At 34.1% G+C, this 22387-nt stretch overlaps 1 long non-coding RNA gene across 1 annotated transcript; it reads left to right on the top strand.

Moving 5' to 3' along the window:
• Positions 1-7133: 7133 nt before the first annotated feature.
• On the top strand, positions 7134-21656 carry LOC124364988. The gene is made up of 5 exons (XR_006922685.1): positions 7134-7379; positions 12243-12324; positions 14650-14784; positions 19429-19628; positions 21497-21656. It is a non-coding gene; the product is annotated as an uncharacterized LOC124364988 (long non-coding RNA).
• Positions 21657-22387: the final 731 nt, after the last annotated feature.

Genomic DNA, 22387 nt, shown 5'->3' with positions numbered 1-22387 from the left:
TGTAAATAATTTATCTAAGTTTTTGTTAGATGGATATCTAAAAAAAAATGTCATTTTGTAGCTTGTATATTACTTTGTTTAAAAATCCCATTTTAAACTTACTGAGAATCCACTTAGTGTCATATACAGAAAAAAAATAAAAAATCATAGTCCATTGGAATTTTACGTAAAAAAACTTTTAAACGGAATGCAAAAACTTTTTTTCATCATGTCATAAAAAATAACTATCAAAAAACCAATAACTAATTTGTTAGGCATTCTAGAGGAGTTGGTGAGTATTTTTAGCTATTAATGTTTGTTCTTAAGTCTAACATAACCTAAAATATTAACCACCAAAGTTGAGGGGCTAATATGAAAACAGTGTTTGGGGCTAATGTTGAAACAGTGGTTGGGGGCTTAATTGAAACGATGACCAGGGATTAATTAGAAACAAAACTTGAACAAAACTATTATACAACATAAAATTTGTATCCACCCCACCACATTTCATTTGAACACAAATAAATGCATATCTTTTTGATCTTTTTCATGCAGCTTCTTTTTTTTTACTCTGTGTCTTAAAAGGTGGGAATTTTTATCAGCTGCGTTAGTTCCCATTCAGCTGTTTCTCAATATTGTCTTGTTCATTACCATTTGTAGCTAACCTCATAACACCCGATGTGTAAACTAACGTGGTTGTGTTTGTTATTGTTGAAAATGGTGCGCAATTACAAAAAGAAAGGAAGTAGAAGAGTTTATCCAGGAAACATTTTGGATTGAAGCTAAGAAAAGAGTAACTAAAGGTGAATCATTGCGTAGGCAGCTTTAGTGTTGCTAAAGTACTCAGTTATTGAAACAACTTTCTTGTTTCGTTATTTAAAAAAGTGTGAAACTGCAGTTGATTTAAGGGACCTCCAGGTCCCACAAAACATGCTTTGAGTAATGAGATTGAAAATAAATTAGCTGATCACTTGAAAGTCGTGGCTAAAAATGGTTTTGATCTGAGTTAGACTGAAGTTTTGGACGTTGTTTTAAGGAATATGTTGAGCAAAATTCGTTAACTGTTCCATTCAAGGGACAATCGTCCAGGCCATGATTGGTACATTGGTTTTTGCAAAAGGGCATAAACTAAGCTTAAAAAAATATGGAGCCTCTGGAAGAAAAGCACGCAAAATAAACCACAAGTGATCCTTTTCTAATTTATGAATTTTACGATTTGCTTGAAAAAAAAAAATATGATGAATTGGATATTGCCAAATAAACCATCACATGTGTACAATCTTGACGAGACATCATTCTGCTCGGAACCCTCCATGAGTCAAGTTTGTATCAGGCATTGGCCAAAAAGCTCACCGTACTCAAGAAGGAACTGGTAGGGGGATCAATACTACTGTACTGGGCTGTTGTAATGCACTGCAGGAGTAGTTCTTCCTCCTTTAATTATTTTTCAAGGAGCAAATTTTATGGTTCCTCTTGGATAAGGGCAATATGATTTGCCAGGCACATTCTATGCCTGTAGTGAAAAAGGGATTGGATTGGACACTCAAATATATTCAATGTTTTTTTTGTGTGAAGGTTCTGCCAAGAAGGGAAAGAGAGAGCTCTTCTGCTGATTTACGATGGCCATATGACCTAGTAGATGTTTCACACTGCTCATGTATGCTAGACAGAATCTGGTTACAATAATTAAACTTCCAGCACACACTACAGACGTTTTCTTCCCAAAACCTTTGGACACAACAATAGTTTCAAAACATTGAAATATGCATGGGACTTAAAAGTAACCGAGTGGTACCAGACTGAATCAAAGAAAGAGGCAAAAGAATGAGTTTGTCGATTCAACTCTGTCAGGTTTGGCATATTATGGTTTGCACACCAGATTAACGTTAGAAAAAAGGCTTCAGCCATGTAGGCATTTTTCCATGTGATCATGCTAAATATCCTGTATCACGCTTTGATGCGGAAAAAAAAGAAAGCTGGCCAGGTATAGAGCTTTTTTAATAACAAACAGGGATAGGTCCAACTTGTGATGGGTTCCTAATGCATTGCATAACAGGCTGAAACTTTTGAAAATCCAAAAATACTGTCACTGAGTCTTCTGCTCTCTGGGCAATGTAAAACCTTGCCACTTCGACATCAGATAAGCCACGAGATCTAGAAGTTTCTATGGTCTACATCGGATATAAACTATGTCTAAGGCTAGTACTAGCAATTTCCGAGTCTTCTTATTGGGTTCACCTGTAGGTGATGGGTCACTGTCTTCTTCGGTCTTTCTGAGATGTTTTACTGCTCCAAAAAATTAATAGAAACTCCCTTGCTCCCAAAAAGAAGATGATAAAAGAGTAGAGGCAAGCTCAAAAGTAATTACAAAGGATGAATGGGATTGCTGCCCGGCAATTGAAAAAAAAGACCAAGGGAAAATGACAAAATTGGAAAAACAAAAGAACAGCAATGTCTTGGTAAGCTAAATAAAGAGGAAAAAAACTGCTAAGAAATCTAACGCAAACAAAAAGATTAGGCCTAAAAATAAACAAAACCTCCTATCATCTATTCCTCTGGGTAATGGTAATCCTCTAACTTCAAATGCTGAAAGTAAGAAAACCAATGCAGAAAGTTTAGATGAAATATCGAGTGGTAGGCCAACAGTAATTACCCAAACTGACAACCAGTTGTATCTAAAAATGGAAAACAGTAGTAGGCCCATGAAAAAGAAGCAAAGAAAGGCAGGACATATCAAGATAGAAATAGATGAAGATACCTCTGATAGTGATGAACCGTCTCTTTGTGATACTGACGAGGAATCGTTAAGTGATTTAATTTCCAACTCCAAAAAGGACATAATCAACCCTGTTGCATATGAGGCACCTGTTTTTCAGGAAAATATAAAGAAAGGGACTTTTGTTTTAGTTGATGTTAAAGGTGGTAAGAGGAAATCAACCCATTACAAATATGTCTGCCTCATAGAACATGTCGATATGGATGATGGTGAAGTTACCGTACAAGGCTTAAGGTGCTGCAATGATGAAATTACCGATTTTGTGTACAATGAAGGGGACATATTCAATATTGATTATATGGATATAGAAGCTGTGTTACCTTTCCCTTTGACCACATTCAAAAATAGAAAAATTACCTATGTTTTCCCTGGTTGTGTTAATGTTTTTTGAACAATGAATGAACAAAGATGTTGATTTTAAATCGTGATTTCTGATTTTTAAGCTTTCTATTTCTGTGAACCATTATTTTTGGCCTAATTTATAATAAAACATTTACAAATTTAAAGCTTGAGAGTTGTTACTAATTTCCCTTAGATTATTTATATCTAAATCCATTTCAAAAAAAATTTATCCTTCCTTATTTTCGTATTAATTAGTGAAATATTTTAGTTTCCATATTATGGGGGGGGGGGTGGGGGGGGGGGGGGGTGGGGGGGGGGGGGGGTGGGGGGGGGGGGGGGTGGGGGGGGGGGGGGGTGGGGGGGGGGGGGGGTGGGGGGGAAAGACAATTTAAATGAGAGTGGAATCGCTAGAAGAATTGCAAGAAAGATTGGCGACGTGCGACAAAGGCAGATAGATGGGCGGGTCTGATCCTGCACATTAACGTCTAGCCCAAAGGAAACCATAAGAAAACAGGATTTTCTGACGGCAGCTGTTGACGGGCTATGGATTGTTCAAAGCATAATTATACAAGGTGGGCCAACACCACCCCCCGATTTGCAAGTATGGCCCAGACAAAAACCGAAGACTCTGAGCAAGCGTTTATCGAATGCGAGAAACAGAAAAACCAACGTAGCCAGCACCGAGGCGATCTTTGGAAAGGTTCTCCATCCGTCAAGCCTGGCGTTGCACATGCTATAGCATTGGAAAAACTGGAAGGAAGTCGCAGGCTGCGCACGACGACTTCTGCAAGTAAAAACTGTAGAAATAGACTAGTAAGAAAGAAGGAACGTCGTAAAACGCATCACGGGGTGGGTTGAAGTAATGAAAACACACCTACGTGCGGGGAACGAAATCGGATCTGGATTTTCAAGTCTGACACCAGACAGAACATCTAGTCCTGGTGATACGTAAGAAGTATTTTCCGCAGAGCAGAGTAGATGAGAGGGCAAATTTTTTTGTTCCTTGGCTGAGATCAGGCAGTGGATATGAGATCTCTTCAAACTACTTTAAAATATTATTGGAAATATTATTGTATCAAATTAGAATATACAGCTACTTTCACACGTTAGCAAAATAGTGTTATTAAAATGTTAAGCATGACAATATTCGATCAAGTCATATCTATGTTTTTAGATATTAATTTACGTAAGCAACGTTGGGGAGGACCTGTATGCTGTACTATATATCAACTAAATAAATCCCCATCATATGCAGTTCAAGGAATAGTTCCTGTTAATATTTTCCTATGAGATTAGAATCCCTCTACAAACTTGAAATTGAAGGGGTGTTAGAAATAATAGTTCCTATAAATTCAAATTGTTTTTTTTATCTCATTTAAGCCTCAGCGTCAACTATGCCGGCTTCGAAGTGCACTGGTTTTTGCTATTATTACATTTTTGGACCTCCCCGGGATTTGAACCCGTGATCTCTCGGTTAGAGAGCCGAGACTATAAACCATTAGTCTACGGAGGAGGACTAATTCAAATTGTTATTTTCACATAAACGTTACATATCATAGCAGCGCTATAGTAACAGGTGATATTGTCCACCATTGTAAACTGTATTAATCATACAAGTAGTATTCGCCGATATGATATTACTCAATTTAAGTGCTAGTATTAAAAATTATATTATTATTAGTGATAATGAATAAATATGCAACAGATAAAAGTAATGGAATATTATGGTATTAAATAATAAATATAAAATTCAGATAAGCTTAATAAACGTAACAATAATAATTAATTTAACAACAAACTTAATAAATTGTACATATTTGCCGAATTCTTACAAACTTCAGGTATGACACTTGATGTACCGGAAAGCCCCACCAGCGTCTTCGAAGAAATTCGTCTACTGAGTAGAACATTCCATGAGGAGCTCACGGAGCCTCTTTCTGAAGATTGTTATTGATGGTTCGTTTTTTAAGGTATATTGAGAGTTTATTGTAAAGTTTTCTTCCCTTAATAGCCTGGTGTTCTTCCGTAAGAAGATGCGTTATAAAGAGGAAGGATCATATTATTTCTATGACTTGTAAGTTAGGATGATTGAGTGTAAAAGCTTTGAGGGAAACTGAGAGGGTAACTGTTTTACAAAAGATATTGTTTGATCGATATAGATGCATGGAGGGAGGAAGTATGTTTAATTTGAAAAAGAGAGGTTTGCATGATGATCTTTTTGTGGCATTAGCAATTAAACGAATTATTCTTTTTTGAATTTTAAAAATTATCTGACTTATGGTGTGAAGATTCCCAAAACATAATACCATAGAGAAGATGAGAATATATACATAGGCATGATAAACCATCAAAATTACGTACAGTTCTACGATTTTTGATAATGTGAGAATGGCATAGTAGGCTCTATTTAAGGTTGTTTGAAAGTCTTCTCACGTGGAGCTCCCCAGGTGACACTGCCCTCAATCTGGAGGCCCAGAAACTTTCTTATCGGATTAATGTTGAACAGTGGCTGCAGGTATGAGTCATCCGCCCTAGCACTCATTTGATAGTTGGAATGAAAATTTATTGCGAACGTCTTTTCTGTATTTAGAAGCAAGCCATTATTGCTGAACCACTCTTTCATTTTTGTAATTTCTGATGCAAGATGTTGAAGTAGTTGCATCCTATTTGGATTCTTAATAATATCATCAGCGTATGAAATAAGAGTACAATTTGATAGACATTTTGAAAGGTCATTTTTCATAGATCAGAAATAAAAGTGACCCTAATATAGACACTTGTGGAAATCTGTGTTGAACATTAAGATATTTTGAAGAAATGTGTTGATCTCCAATGACGACCTTTTGTTGGCGATTTTTTAGATAAGAGGAGATCCATTATTTTACTTTGTCCTGCACACCATAAAAAGATAGCTTGTTTATAAGAAGAGAATGGTTTACACAATCGAAAGCTTTAGACAGGTCACAGAATATTCCAACGGCACGCTGTGACTCATCTACAGCAGTGATGACCTCATTGAGAAAGATGTACAAAGCGGAATGTGTGTTTTTATTTTTTCCGGAATCCAAATTGAAAATCATGAAGGAGAAATCATTTAAAAAATTGAGATTTCCAAAAAACTTTAGATAATGCAGAAAGAATGGATACAGGTATATAGCTTTCCATGGACTTCAAATCACCTTTTTTGAAAATTGGAGTGATAGAAGAAAATTTTAGTTTGTCGGGAAAAAACTCCAGTTTGAAGGGACATATTTACGGAGTGGGTTAGGGGTGGAGCAAATAACTGAGGCGCATTCTTGTAGAAGAAAAGGAGAAATACCGTCCCAGCTAGCTGCCCGAGAAAACTTTATTTCCGATATAATTTTTATTACATCGTCTACAAGAATGGGTTCAAAGTTTAATATGATATACGGTACTGGTTTTTCATCTCATTGAATACTTTCAAAAGCTTTTTGGGCGTTTGGGCATGCAATTAATTTGTTGCAGACATTATTGAAATATTTGTTTTAAAACTATATGAAACAGCGTAAGGGTCAGTTATGGACAGTCCTGAGTCCTCCAGAGTAATGACCGGTTTGATTAACTCTTTTTTTCAGCTCGCTCTTGATTATATTCCTAGCTGTTTTCGTATATGTATGTTTTATTAAAAACATTTTTATGTATAGTTAAAGGAATGTGTCTGTACATGTGTGTCTAAAAGTTATGTAAGCTATTAAAATGTTTCTTTGTGATTATATTTTGGGCTATATCATTTTATTACCATTACACTGCATTTACTCCGTATTTTTCAATATATTTAATTATTTGGTAACGGGTTTAATCATTGTTATCATCTATTACGTTCTAATGTTAATTATTCTTTTTTTTGTAATTTTAAAGGTATTATATACATTTTTTAATATATATATAATATAAACCAATATCAAGCCACATCACAATGAAGTTTTATGGGTTGCACAATGCAGATGTTTGCTAGCCTGCATAGTCAACGGTGAAAAAAACTTCAGTAGTGAGTAGTGTTTACTTTGTATGTTTTCAACTTATGAAATTTTTCGAATTGTCTAGGTATGTACAGTACCTAATGTAGGGTGGTAACGATATTACGAATACAGAACAAACTCCAAACAAAGACGACTTTGTTCAGACTTTGAAATGAGAGGTTGTTCGAGCAGGACTTTAGCAGATTAATGTAAAGTACTGGTTATGATTATTAGTCGTGTTGGTTAAGAAAAAGGTTAGGTTAAGGATCTCCAGCCGCCGTCTCTCAAGGATCATATATAAGGTACTGACATGTTTTCTTAATTTTATATTTATAGGCTTTTGTAAACCATTCTTTGTTTCTTTTATGTAATAGTGTAAATATCATGGACATGTTATTTATTTATTTATTATTATTTCAACGGCATCCGCCAATATAACAATAATTTCACAACATTTTCATGCAACTTAAATATAACATCAACAAAATAAATAACAACAATTAAATTACAGAAAGTAGTGATTAATGCAGTGGAATAATAAATAAGTATTAAGATTTGTGAAATAATGTTACAATAGTGAAAAATCACAAACATCATCTCTAACTGATATTAAGGGGAAAAAAAACTCTATCACTCATTACTGTTGCAGTCTCTTTTTAAGGTGTGCGATGCTGTCATAAAACATATCACCATCGGAAGGAATGCTGTTTCCACGCCTATGAAGTCGAGCAATAGGACCGTGATAGCTGTAATTGTTTGAGTGGTGTGCAGGTTGAAAAACATATTCCTGGATCTGGTTCCAGCAGGCACCAAGAGGGATATCCTACTCAGAAGCTCTGGTGAATCGATCGCCCCGTTGATAAGCTTGTGCAGGAAAATAATATCAAACATTCTCCCTTCTGCACTCCAGCGTAGGCAGAAGAAATTCCTGCTTCAAGTGCGGGGACAGAGACCTCCCGATAGGCTGCACCTCTCCGGACTCCTTGAAGTCTGCAAAATTTGTTTTGAATACTCTGTAGTTTGTGAATATGAGATGCGTAATGAGGGGACCAAACAAGAGTACAATATTCCAGATTAGGCCGAACTAAAGCCTTATACAAGAACAGTAGTGTCTCGTCACCGAACGTCCCTCTAGACATTCGAAAAATGAATCCTAGCATTTTGTTTGCCTTCAAGGATACCGCATCAATGTGTGCATCGGGTGACAAATTTGTAGTCAAACTTAACTCCAAGGTCGTTTATCGAGGTCACTCGCTTGATGTCGCCGGATACAGTGTAATTTGAAAGCAACAGGATTCTTTCAGACGACAGAAGGTGATTGTAAGACATTTGGTTGAGTTAATGACCATCTTATTATCATCGCACCACTCAGCAATTAGGTTCAGATCACGTTGAAGATTGAGACAGTCATCACGAGAGTAAATTTCTTTGAAATATCTTGAGGTCATCTGCGAAGAAGAGGAGATATTCCGATGATAGGTGGCCTGATGATGTCGTTGACAAACAAGTTGAAAAGAATAGGGCCAAGCTTGGACCCCTGTGGGACATCTGAGGTGGGAGGAAATTCTTCAGACAAATGGTTTCCAAGTTTGACCCTCAGCGAGCGTCCACTTAAATAGCTCTTGAACCATTCTAGAGAGATGTCCGTCGCAGAAACCATATCCTTCGAGCTTGGAAATCAGAAGTGAGTGACTAATCTTGTCAAATGCCTTGGAAAGGTCTAAATAAATGCTGTCCACTTGATGTCTTCGATTAAACGCAGAAAGAATATAGTCTGTGTAGATGACAAGGTTGGTCTGGGTGGAACATGTATTTTAATTTTAGGCAAGTAAGCAGCCAGTACAATGAATTCTGAATCCTACCTACCAATTACCTTTTCACAGTAGTCTTGTAGACTAGGGAATCATCAAAATCAATCTTGATGCTGGTTTTTAGTTAGTCTATGTTTGTGGAATGTTAAAGTTTATTTTGGTGTTTCTTAAGTTATATTTATTCTTGCTTTGGAATGTCTAAAATGCTGACTGACCAATTTATACTTCCATTACACCTTTAACCATTTAGGCCCTGCTTAACTCAACTAATTTAAACAAGCTAAACCATTAGAATAAACCTGTGAAAAGCAGTCAAGAAATGTGTTTTTCATAGTTTGAGTTGTGCTACCACAATCACTTGTCAGGTCTTCTAACGGCTGCAGTATAATAAGAGGTCACTACCACAATAGAATCATAGTAGCTACTATAATTCCTTAAAAACAGTAAAAAGTAACTAAATGTTAGGTAATTGTCATATTAACAACGGCCGGAAGCGGCAAAATATGAGTTTTTGCGTTTTTAACTTATTGGAATCGTCCTATAGAACAAAAAGATATAAGGTTTGATGGGGTGAAAATGAGAAATAACAAAGTTCTAGAATATAAAAAAATGGAACAACTGTTCACCTCGCGGAGCAATATTTCCATGTTGTACATCCACGTCGAGCGTCACGTGACCTTATGTGACCATGATTCAACCTCGTGGTAACCTCATCGGATGCGGCACCATCTTTGCAAACGTAAATGAAAAATAAGGTACTTTGGGATTATACCGACCACACCCAGACATGAATCTTATTTGACATTTTGCTTCTACTGATTACTAGATTAGCGTAGAACAATATTTCGTCAATATAAAACAGGAATTGTCTTATCTCAAACCCCTCCCCATCCTCAGACAGAGGTCAAAGTCGAGCAGTCTAGTAGATTGCAGTCTCGCCGCCCATTGAGCTGGAGCGTCGCTTTTTTGTACTTCCGTGTTTTACCCCTACATTTCTCCAAACACAAAAATTCAACAAAAACAAACATTACCAAACAAAAACTAAACTCTTTATTGAAAAAAACACACAAAACTTGTTTTTATTCTTGATCACACTCCGCCACCCAAAATGCGAATGCCTCCGACTGTCGAAACCCGCGCTGATGTCAACGAAAGAAAAACATCCCTCGAGATAGTACTTATCAGTAAAATATCAAATTCCTAGAGGGGCTGATCAGAAATATAAATTGAATTGTAATGGAAAGGCAATTATGTACCGTGCAAAAAGCTTAAATAATCATGTGATGCCGCGCGGCCTGCCGTAATCAGGTTTCTCGAGAAAGATAAGATAACAGCGACAACAATACCGGATCACAATACCTGGAAATGTTTGTTGATTGATGGAATGTTAGTTCTGTTACTCAACTACATCGTTTTATAACGTTCTAAGTTCATTGATACAAGTTTAAGCGTTGGGAGCATATGAAGGAATCTGACCCTATTAACAATTGATAATCGTTGTAAGTTTGTAATTGTGTAATTAAAGAGTTGTTTTTTCGTTCTATCATGTTTGTTTCTATAAATTTATATTTTTGTGTTCTTCATATTGGTGTGGTCGGTGTAATCCCAAAGTACCATAATAAAATGAGCAGAATTTTGATCCAAATGAACAATGTTTTTCTTAATATCAAGCTACAAATTAATTAGTTGTTATCAGGTGAGAAGATTGACTCCACACTGATGTCAACGAAAGAAAATCATCCCTCGAGATAGTACCTATCAATAAAATATAAAATTCTAGCGGGGCCGATCAGAAATATAAATTAAATTGTAATCCAAAGTACATTAATAGAGAACACTTACCACTAGTGTGTTCCACAGAATGTGCAGAAACGCCAAACTCCAACGAAATATAGCGTTGTCTCAGTGGCTTCAAATGCAACAACGTGGTCACCAAACCAAAATATGTCTCTATGTCTAAGCGTGTTCTTTAAAAAAAGGAACCTGCCCGGGTTTTTGTTAAGGAGGATGAGCAGAATACGTTGATAACGTCAAATTCGTGTTTTGCCAGGTCGGCCTTTAATCTTATAATTTCTAAATGTTAAACTGTTATATTTTATATATACACATAACATAGATAGTTTTTATATAACGTAATTTGTGTCAACATTTTTGTTTCTATAGTTTAGTTAATCATAAATATGATTTTATTGTGGTGGTGGCCTCTTATTATACTGCAGCCCTTCTAACAGCAGTTATTATATAGCCACATAGCTACCTAAGTAACCTACCAAGCAATGCTATATGAATGGATAGAAAAGTCCTAGATAGGTAGACTATGATAAGCAAACTCGGCTGCAGTATAATAAGCATCCAATAGTCGAGTGATCAACATTATTGAATAATCGATATTCATGAGTAAAGAATCCTCGCTACAACTACTTAAACCAAATTACGTTATATTTTAATTATATTGTATTTCAAATTACAGTATAAAAAGTAATAATGTTATGGTGGCTAAAAAACAATGTAGGATACATGTTAATACCAAATTAGATTATTCATCCTGGCATTGGCATTGCAAATTAGGTTCTTAATTCTTGGTATAAAGGTTGCCGTTTTGAAAGCTTGCTTAAAGATCCTCTGAATGTGGAACTCAAGAGAATCTGAGATTAAAAAGAATGACAAACTCAGTTTCTGAACACAGCACAGCTTTGGCTGTAAAGTTTACGTAACAACCTTGTTGCCTAACATCATTAGTTTGGGGATGTGAGTGTATAATTAGGAGTTTATTGCGTATGAGTTATTGAAGAATAAGTTATTGTGTTCTTCCCTATTTTTTGTACGTGGGATACAAAATCAAGTTTATTTGACTTTGAGTTACTTAATTTCTAATTAAATAGTAGGATTACTACTTAGGTACATTAAAAAGTAATTTACTGCTGTACTAGTGTAAATATAACATATGAAATGTGTAATTTGAAGTGTTTTTGACTAAGAGAGTAAAAATGTAACCTTGACAAAAATGTTTCAATTTGGATGAATCAGTTTATAATATATTTGCTACTTGATTGTCTAAAAAAATAAATATAAAATGTTTTAATATAAGCCTAATTATATACAATATGGAAGATTAAAGTAAAATATCAGATGTTTTCTCATTTAAACGCTCATTCAGTAATTCAATCATAAAACAAGCCAAAATATACCAAAAATAAAATTAAATACTATTTAATTTAAAGCATTCTAATGCAACTTTAAGAATATTATTACGACATGCTACATTTAAAAAATTGGTATTGGTAAATAAATGATAAAATGATACAGGTATGCTATTCATGAAAACCCGCCTACAATAATAATGTGTTTTACTAGGTACATAAATAATGGCATTAATGGAGAGTACATCTGCACCAATGGACTCTGTTGCTGATGATCTTTCAAATGAAATATCAAGGTGAGCTTTTAAAACTTTTCTTACTGCACATTAAGTTATTCTTGCTTGTACTATCTGTTAGAGTGGAAAACATATTACCTTAAACCCTAGTGGCGTCATTTGACTTTTAACTCTGGAAGTGGCAGGTACCGGATATACAGTGCACTAAGCTATTGTTCAAGTGGCAGCTTCGGACATCCGCCCAATTACATTGTGTTGTATTTCATTATTTTTTAAAGAGTCAATATTATTTGATTGTGATCAAATTCATATATTTGAAAAAAGGAAAAATCAAACTTTTCATTAATACTGTGTTTTAGAGCTTTGAATACTTTATATGTAAAAATGTATATAATGAAACTTTTGGCTACTCACTTATAAATAAAAAATAAATGAGTGCATTTGTACATTTTCATGAATATACATAAAAAGTGTACATATGTATTGTCATGTAAACTCATAAATATTTCTGGAAACCACTAAATTTACGATAAAATGTATATCATAAATAGCGACATTAAATAGTAATATTATATATATTTATTTATATTTGGTCTTCCGATCATATGTTAGTTTGGTTATTTAAACGCATATGTGACTGATACGGCCAAATACAAAATAATTGAATCGTAAAAAGTAAGGGCTCTGTGGTGTAATGGTAGCACATTCACCCGGCAAGTGAGAGATCCGGGTTCGAGTCCAAGCGGAGCAAATACTTTTTGTGATTCAATGTTTGTTAAAAAAAATTAAATTCGGCTATTGCCATTTATAAAAATTTAATTAATATATATATTTATAATGTTTCTTTATGTGCATAAAGTTAAGTAAAAAACAGAATCCAAGGATGAAATCTTATGTAAAAAATTGTTTCTATTGTTTTTGTCTGTATAAAATATTTTCTGTGTGTTTTTTATGATAAAAATGATGTTACATTTCAATATATTAAGTTTAAAGCATTGGTTGAGATTATGCTTTAGAAAAATAGAAAATTTGGGCCAAAACGCCCAGCCACTACAGAGAATTTACCATTACCACCTCTAGGGTTAACCTGTCACAAGACATGGATTCTGAAACATAAGAGGGTGCACACCTAGTGTTTTTAGCCAATAACAGTAAAAATGTAATTTTCTTCGTGTATAAGCAAGTTTTTAATGTAATACAAAGAACAAACTATTTTTATTTCATTAAAAATATTTAATTATAATTAATTACTAATTTTATAATTATTGGTATATTATATAAAATATAAAAATTAGTTAACCTTGGTTTTTTATAATTGCAAATATCTAATTCTACTATATTTAACATTATTATTAATTTATTGCATGTAAATTGGACGTAAATTTCTTTTAAAATAGTGCATAACATAAAAACATTTTATGTAGCAATGAACTTTTGCTGCTTTGTCTTTAGTGTTCATTTATAATCATCCACTTCTACATGCTACTGAATACAAAATACCAAAATTTATCTCTGCTGTTGTAGTTGGTTTACTGTATCTTTATTATCTAATTTTATAAATAATATTGAAGAACCATTAAATTATAAAAGTGAATTAATAATGCAGATAGATTAGCAATAAATTGTCCTCAAGTTTTAAAAAATTGTTTATACAGCTGAGGCTGTTTAGAACAAATGAAAGAAACTCCCACTTTGGCAACTCAGTTTTATCATTACTTATCAAAATTATTTCTTATGTAAATCTGTTGTATGAAATGAAATTGTCAATTTCATATCCAATATTTTAGAACTATATTTCAAAAGTTTTAATTCAGATTTGTCCAAATTCAAAATTTTAATAAGTTGTAAATATATTGGTGATTTAGAAATTAAATTATAAAAATAGTTAATAATACTGTCAGTTTTTTAACATTATGGACACAAATTATTGTAAGGATAAATATTGTAATTCTGTTAAATTTGTTGTGAAACTAAGGAATATAAACTTATTATGTCCTTTATTTGTTCAAATTTTTTTACTTTTGTTTAATATTATGTTATTTTTACATTGAACTATTTTTTTATCAGAAATGGCAATGTAAATCTTTATCATTGGGCAGTTGAAATAGACATACAGACATTTAAATTATACCAGTCAATACATTAACTTTTTTACTTTTACATAAGCAATCCCATACATGGTTAAGTTTGTATGAACACAACAAAATATCAAGTTTGTTTGTATAAAGATTTGTCACTTGCTTCCAGCTTCATAGGCCACTTTCATGTAGAAAACTGATCACATCCAAACTCTACAACCTAAAGAAGTTGTACAGTAAATCTTATTCTGTTCTTGTGTTTTACAGATCTCTTTTGTCTTTTACAGTTATCTGTAATTGTTTTCAGGATGAGTTGTGACAATACTACAGAACAGAAACATCAATTTGGAAGAACACTGGTATGCGTAGAATATCCTGCTATTGTACAGAATGATGACAAAATGATACAGACTCTCTCGGTGGTATCCACAAAATATCAAAGGTAGATATATTTTGATCACCAGAATTAAAATTCTGATATTTTTGTTTGGAAACTAGGTGAAGAGAACTTCTTCAGATTAGAATTTATACACACTTTACACAGTTTGCCATAGACCTTTAAAACCTGTGTAGTTTCATAAACATCTTACTGACATTTCACGTAAATATTTGAAACCATTTACAATGTATTATATTTCCATTACTGTATTAATATGATTTTGCATTATTCTCATTGTATCTTCCAATAAATAATGCATTTGAAATTTTTTATTGTAAATGTACGTGAATTTATAGTATTTTTGCATGTCCATTTATCACTAATGCTGGTATTATTGCACATGGATTGTTACTATATAATGACATATATAGTAAATATATAGTAATATTATATAGTAATATAATGACTTTATGTGCTTATTATTTATAAATTTAACTTATTGAGGTACTGACGGCTATAACTGTCAACCTACGTAACATATACTAAAGTAAGCAAAATTATCATTACTGAACTTCAAGGAGTAAAATGGCACTTTTTAGTTGTATTTATTCAAAATTTGTTGAGACATTATAAAAGACCAAAATAATGCATTATTTGCACTTTCTTGGTGTTAAAACTGTACATTTTACTTTTTTTACTACTTTTTCCAAAGTATGATATTTTTTTAACACAGGTACATACAAAGTGCTACTTCACATGTAGTACAATCAAAAGCACTCTCTTTTTTTGTAGTCAGTCCTTGTGTATTTGAGCACACAAAACAGCGTTTTAGTTTTCTTTGGCCATTTTCTCTTGCTGGCAGGTTTTGGGGGTTCAAACCCCCCCCCTTGAAGATTGGGATATATCATATTGTTTGCATATATCAGTTTTAATTGTGCTCTATTGCGCCGTCAGTTTACGCGCATGCGCACACAAATATTTCCAACGTTTGATTGCGCGCGCTTTCCGCCTGATTTGTGTTATATACTGTTTAAAAATTGGAGCTCCGACGCACTATACAATTGGTCGCGCGCGGACCAAAAACTGAGTGCGCATGCGCGGACCAGAGCGATAGAGCGACGGAGCGTGCAGCGCTCAGTCCTCCTGCAGCCACGAATAAATAAGTATAGAACACCCCCCTAAATAAAATTCTGCGCACGGCCCTGCTTGCTGGTGAAGGATGCGGGAAATGGCAACCTGACAAGCGTAGCCGCTGCTGGGCTTGATCCACCGGACGCAACAGCTGCGGCCTCTTCTTTCAGTGCAACATGTGTTTCCAATTTCAGATTGTGTTTATTCAGAAGTCCATGATGTGAAGCTTTGCGTTTAGGGTTTTTGATTGCATGTATTCTAATAAGATCACTTTTGTAAACAACACTTACTAAAGATAATCATCCATTTTACCACAGTATTAATAAAACAGTCATACATCAGTCACTTCAGCACAATAACTCAGAATAGGCTATAGAGGAGTTTGGGACGAGAAAACGACAGGACAATTGGCGTCAAAACTTTGATTATTATTCTGACATTAGGAGCCAGCACCTTAACTACTGTGAAATAGGAAATAGTATCATCGAGTACATCACTAGAGAATGTAATCAGCTGTAATATTGATTAATTTGAACAAGCCTGTTGTGGATGGCTAAACCGTCGTTATTGGTTTGAGATCAAATAAGTCGAGTTATAACTATCAATACTAGTTTTAAAACCACTTTCAGCTACTTCTCAACAGGTACACATTGCTTACATAGTCTACAATTTTGTTGCATATGTTCATGTGCATATAAAAGATAATTATTTTACAGCACATTTTCAGAAATTCACATCGCATTAATCCGAACTCCGTAAAGTCTGGACCGATTATCAAGTAAAAAATACTTTTTGAAAGATAAAAGTTTTGGTACAGATAGTCAGCATAACACAAATTTAACGCACTTCTGTTTTTCGGGCGCTTGCTGCTCAGTACAATGGTTTCATTTGTACTTGATAGTGGAAATGTCCATGCGGTTGTGGAGGGGAGAGTGCATCATCCTTCACCTGTTGTGCGCAGTGGCCTGCAGTAGGGTCAGTTCACTTGCTTTTCTGTTCAGTGCACTGGCTTTGTTGTTTCATTTGTGTGTCGCTTTAAAATAAGATAAGTGAAAAACGTTAAAAGATGTTGGTGTCAGTGGACAAAATTTTTGTGCCATAAAGTGCATTGGTGCTGAGGAATCAGCGGAAAATGTTGCATTAGAGTAAGGCATTTTAACAAGTACGTTTTCAGATTTGAGAAAACACTATAAACAAATTGAAAAGTCTTGTTCCTCTCAATCTAATGGAAGTTAAATTCAATTCAAAAAACTTTATTCAACAAAAAATATTTTTTTTTTTACATTTCATCATTCCCCATGTGCACTCGCATGTGTGGGGTTATTATAATTTAATTGTAATATACTGTATTTTTATTTGGCTATATAAGCAGTCTTTGTTGTACCACCATCTCCCTGTATTTGATAGGCAATATAAATTTTATAACAACAAACTATACATATATAATAACTTACAAGAAGGAATAACAATAAAATTAACAATATAACTAAACATAACAATAACAATTTAATACATAACAAATAAACTTATTTTATAACTCAACTGTCATAGAACTGAATTTTATACATTCTAATAAATATTTAGTATTTTATTAATTGCAACCTTTCAATAAATAAGCATTAATAAATAAACAAGCTAAATTAACAATATAACCAACATAACAATAACAATTAATACATAACAAATAAACCTAAATATGTGCGGTGGAAGTTAGGGAAACAATGCACAAAGGAAAACATACCAAAATTGACAAATTCCTTGACAAAGAACAAATTTCCATTGACCAAGTTATAGCACTGTGATGAGACTGGCCTGAACTACAAATATTGCCCATGAAAATGCTTGCTTTGAAAAAAGAAGCTTCAACACCAAGCTACAAAAAGAGCAAGGAACAGATTACAGTGTTAGCCTGTAGCAATGTAACTAGCAGTCATAAGCTTACATTAACATGCATTGGAACTCAAAAAAGCCTAGAGTCCTTTAAAAACTAAAAGAAAGATGATATGTTGTCAGTTTGGTACCCAAACCAACAAAAAGCATGGATGAATTCTACAATTTTTAAGACATGGTTTTAAATAAATTTATGCCGTCAGTAGAAAAAAATACGGCTGAGAACAATTTATTAAGGAAAGCTATTTTTTTTTTTATAATGCCTCAACACACCCAATGGCTAACAAATTAAAAGACAAAGGCATCAAAGCTGTATTTTTACCTCCAAATGTGACAACCTTCTGCCAGTCTATGGATCAAGACATACTTCAGACATTAAAGTTGAAATATTGCCACCATCTTCTTAGTTATTTAGTTTTGGCAATAGATAATGATAACAATTTCATCAGTTCATTGAAAAAAAATGAAATGTTAGATATAATTAGGTGGGCAGCTGAAGGATGGGAAGAAATCGTTCCTTTGTAATTGGTTTCTTTGTGGAGGGTTCTGTTGGGACATGATGGCAACAAGTCCAAAGAAATCAATGGCTTAAAGAAAATTAATTGGATAAAGAAAATGTTGTTTCAATGTTACAAAAAACTTCCCAGATATGATTAAGTAAATGAACACGGCTTTGATTAGTGGATGAAAAATAATGAAGAAGACGAAATAACAGATGACGATATTGTTTGAAATGGTGACAAATAACGAAACTTTGAAAGATGAAATGCCCAAGAGCCAGGAACATTGTATCCCACATTCCGAAGGGTTTAAGATAATAGACAGGGCACTAGAATACATCACTCAACTAGAAGGATTATCCACTAGAATACATCACTCAACTAGAAGGATTATCCACTAGAATACATCACTCAACTAGAAGGATTATCCACTAGAATACATCACTCAACTAGAAGGATTATCCACTAAAATACATCACTCAACTAGAAGGATTATCCACTAGAATACATCACTCAACTAGAAGGATTATCCACTAGAAATACATTCACTCAACTAGAAGGATTATCCACTAGAATACATCACTCAACTAGAAGGATTATCCACTAGAATACATCACTCAACTAGAAGGATTATCCACTAGAATACATCACTCAACTAGAAGGATTATCCACAGTTGACATTTTGTGTTTGACAAAGTTGAGAGACTTTTGCAGGTAGAAGACAAGCCAAAACAGTGCAGTAGATGTCCATTCAAGAAATAATTTCCATTCCTATATATTTAATGTTAGACCAGTGAATATTTAATGCATTTAATCTCAACAATATAATTTTTATTCCTAGTATTTTTACTTAATTTAGTTGGTAAAATTCCTACATGTTATTTGATTTAACTGTGTTTAGTTTACAGTGTACTACATTAAAAAATGCTCGTGTTGTCTTTAAACATTACTGCAAACGCTTTATGCCATTAATTTCCTCTGCACATTGTCCATATTTCTCCATGATAATGACAGAAATAATGAGTCATACCAACCTCCGTAAATCTGGATTTTTTAAAGTCCGGATCGGGGCCCCCACCACATTAGGCCGGAATTTTGAGAGTGTACTGTACTTATAATTTACAAAATAAGTAGATTAGAAAGAAATTCAAATTGAGTTTAGTGCCATGAGTAACTTCTGTCCTAGGTCTACGCAGAGCGTAATCGAAGACTAGAGCTGCGTTTTCGACCAGATGATGTGTATTGCAGACCTGCGTGTGCAGATAGACAGAAGGTCAGTGGTCTGTTGCTGTCTGTCAAAGTGAGACGGAAAAAAGAGCAGTGGAGATGTAGTGAACGTTACTCCCACTGTTGTCGGGAAGGTCAATATGGCTTTTAAGTTTACAAGTAAGTTTTCTATCACTTTTTTAATGTCACTTTCGGTAATCAATATTCAATCTTTTACTCCTTTAGCACAATGCATAGAGGTGTGAAATATGTCTGATCTGAGCATCTAGGATTGTGGAATATTTTGAGCCATTTGGAAATAGTACAGTGAAACGTATTATTTTTTATATGCAGAGAGCGAAAGAGAATAGATAGCAATGTGTTGTATTGTGTGTTATTTGTTGTAAGGTACTTAGCAATGTGATTTTGGATCTTTTCCGTTATGTGTCAGCAATTTCTAAAAATTATTTCTATGTCTTTGTAATAAAACAAATACCACATACCTTTATTCTGGAGGCCAGTAGGCGACAATATCACTAATAATTTGTTCAAATAAGTCCTTTATCACGATTTCGGCGACACCACAAAAAATTCACACAAATATGATCAATCATAGAGCGCCGCGTACCGCACTGAACTTTATTCCGATTGTTTTTGCAAGCCGCCAGTTTACTTTCAACCGTTTGTGTGTGAGCACCTGTCTCCGGATCAACAAAATTGTATTTATGAGTAACAGTAAAATTGTTCATAACCGTGTTTGTACAATTGTTTATATGATTTCCATTCGTCTGAAATGATTGTCGTTCCACTTCGAATGTAGTTTTTAATTATTGGAATTAATTGTGTGGCTGATCTATTTTCGACGGCAACCAAGAAACATTCTTTAGTTTCTCTACAGATTCCACCGAAAACCCACTGTTCTGGAATAAATAACACGACCGACCCGTTATTTTTCCTTCCCGGCGAGCAAATAAACTTTCGTCAATTTCAACCGTCAGGCCAGGTCCGCCAATTACAATAGGGTTTTGTACCAAGTGACTCGCGGTCACTTCACGCATGTAATTGTTCCAGTCCACCGCAGTTCCATGATTTTATACCAAGTTCTTTTTCGCAGAATTTTTGTCGACGTCAATTCTTGTGACCAACAATATATGTAAAAACAGAACTGTTCGAAAAGGTAAACTTTGAGCCGTGAAATATGTGTCTTGACGCAATTGTTTGTACTCGCGCGGCACGTTGTTTTATTACAAACCCAACGGAAATCGATTTTGTAAATATAATTTCATTTCATGTCCCGTTTGTCGCACATTTTACGTGGATTTGTGTAACAATCCTTTTTTTCTGGAAAAACGACACAGCGTCTTCTTCATCATTTTTACAACTTTCAACCAACTGGATAAAATTCATTACACACCATTAAACACACTAAAGACGACTAAAACAGGACAACAATACACGCACAGGCAAGAGCAGGAACTGACTCTGCACCGCTCAACCAGTGGCTCCCGTTATCCGCGCCGCCTCGTTATCTTTGTCCAGACGGGCAAAGTCCAACCGGTTTATAACTACTGTCCGGCATTTTGTAATATCTAAAAAAACCTATTCTTCCATTACAAAGTGAATTCCACTCCAGTTTTGCCTCATAGACAATAAATAGAAATGTGCTGACACATAACGGAAAAGATCCGTGATTTTCATATAGTGTAAACCATTTTCTAAGTAATGAGCTATGGTTTTAAAAAGTATTCCTACTCAGTCTACAACTCGTAAAAAGCTTCTAGCTTTATATATTTTACTTTGGGCTTCTCATTTCAATAACGCAATGTTTTTATTTTCTTAACACTGAATTGTGAAAGTTTAAGGAATTTGAACTTGAAATATGTTGTTACGAAAGCTCAAGCTACTACAACACACATTGGAACCAAGGCAACAACTTAGATTTAATGCGTGTTGTTTAATTATGCTATTAGAAGATCGTATTTAGTTTAAATATGGGAAAGGTTTCTTTTTGTGTTTATATCTAACTATACTTCTTTCAACAACTGCAGGTCTGTGTGATTTCCAATTCTTAGCCATGGACAAGATAAATGATAAAATGGAATGTATATACGACCAGCTGGTACCCAAAAGTCTCTTGACTCCCCAGTGGTTTCCAGGATCCAGCTCCGTATTTTCTTACCGCCAGCAACATTCTCTCGTATGGACACAGTACAGGTAAATAACTACTATATATGTATATATATATATATCGATGGAGCTATGTCCTTTTTAAATGTTTATAAACAGCCTTTTTAACCATTTTGTACAATGTAACAGAAATCACCTTATAACATTCAGCTTGTATTCATGAATCATAAAAAAAATATTGATGATTTTGCTGGCTTTTGTGTTTTTTTTACTTTTACCCTCTTAAAGCACTAAAGAAAGAGATTTCGTTTGAATTTGTTTTTGCTATAGTTATAATTTGTTTTTCTTTTTCTTGGAAATATAAATTTTAAAATATGCTTTTTATAAAATTGTTACCTGTACGGAAATGGCTACACCTAACACTTTTATGTCTATCTATATCCGCTAGGTGCACCACACACTTTGTCACACGAAACAACAATAAAAGAATAACACTGACTTATTAATTATTATTTCTATTTTCATCACCACAATACACTTTTCAGTTCTGCTTCCTATTGATAATATTTAATCTTTTTAGGCATTTCCACACATTCACAAACTTTCATGATTTTAATGTACACAATAAATTTGATTTAGGACAATAACGGTTGTTTCCAAACGCTGAACTTTTATTGGTTTTGTGGTGAGGTTTATGAGGAGGTTAAGACATAGAAAAGAAATCTATAATTTTTCCAAAGCCACAAAATAAATAATATACATTTGTATGAAATGTAGAATACCTATTTGAAGAATATTTGAAAAATCTCTAA

Source organism: Homalodisca vitripennis, chromosome 6, assembly GCF_021130785.1.
Source record: "Homalodisca vitripennis isolate AUS2020 chromosome 6, UT_GWSS_2.1, whole genome shotgun sequence".
Taxonomy (NCBI): Eukaryota; Metazoa; Arthropoda; class Insecta; order Hemiptera; family Cicadellidae; genus Homalodisca; species Homalodisca vitripennis.
This window is presented reverse-complemented; position numbering and strand designations above follow the sequence as displayed.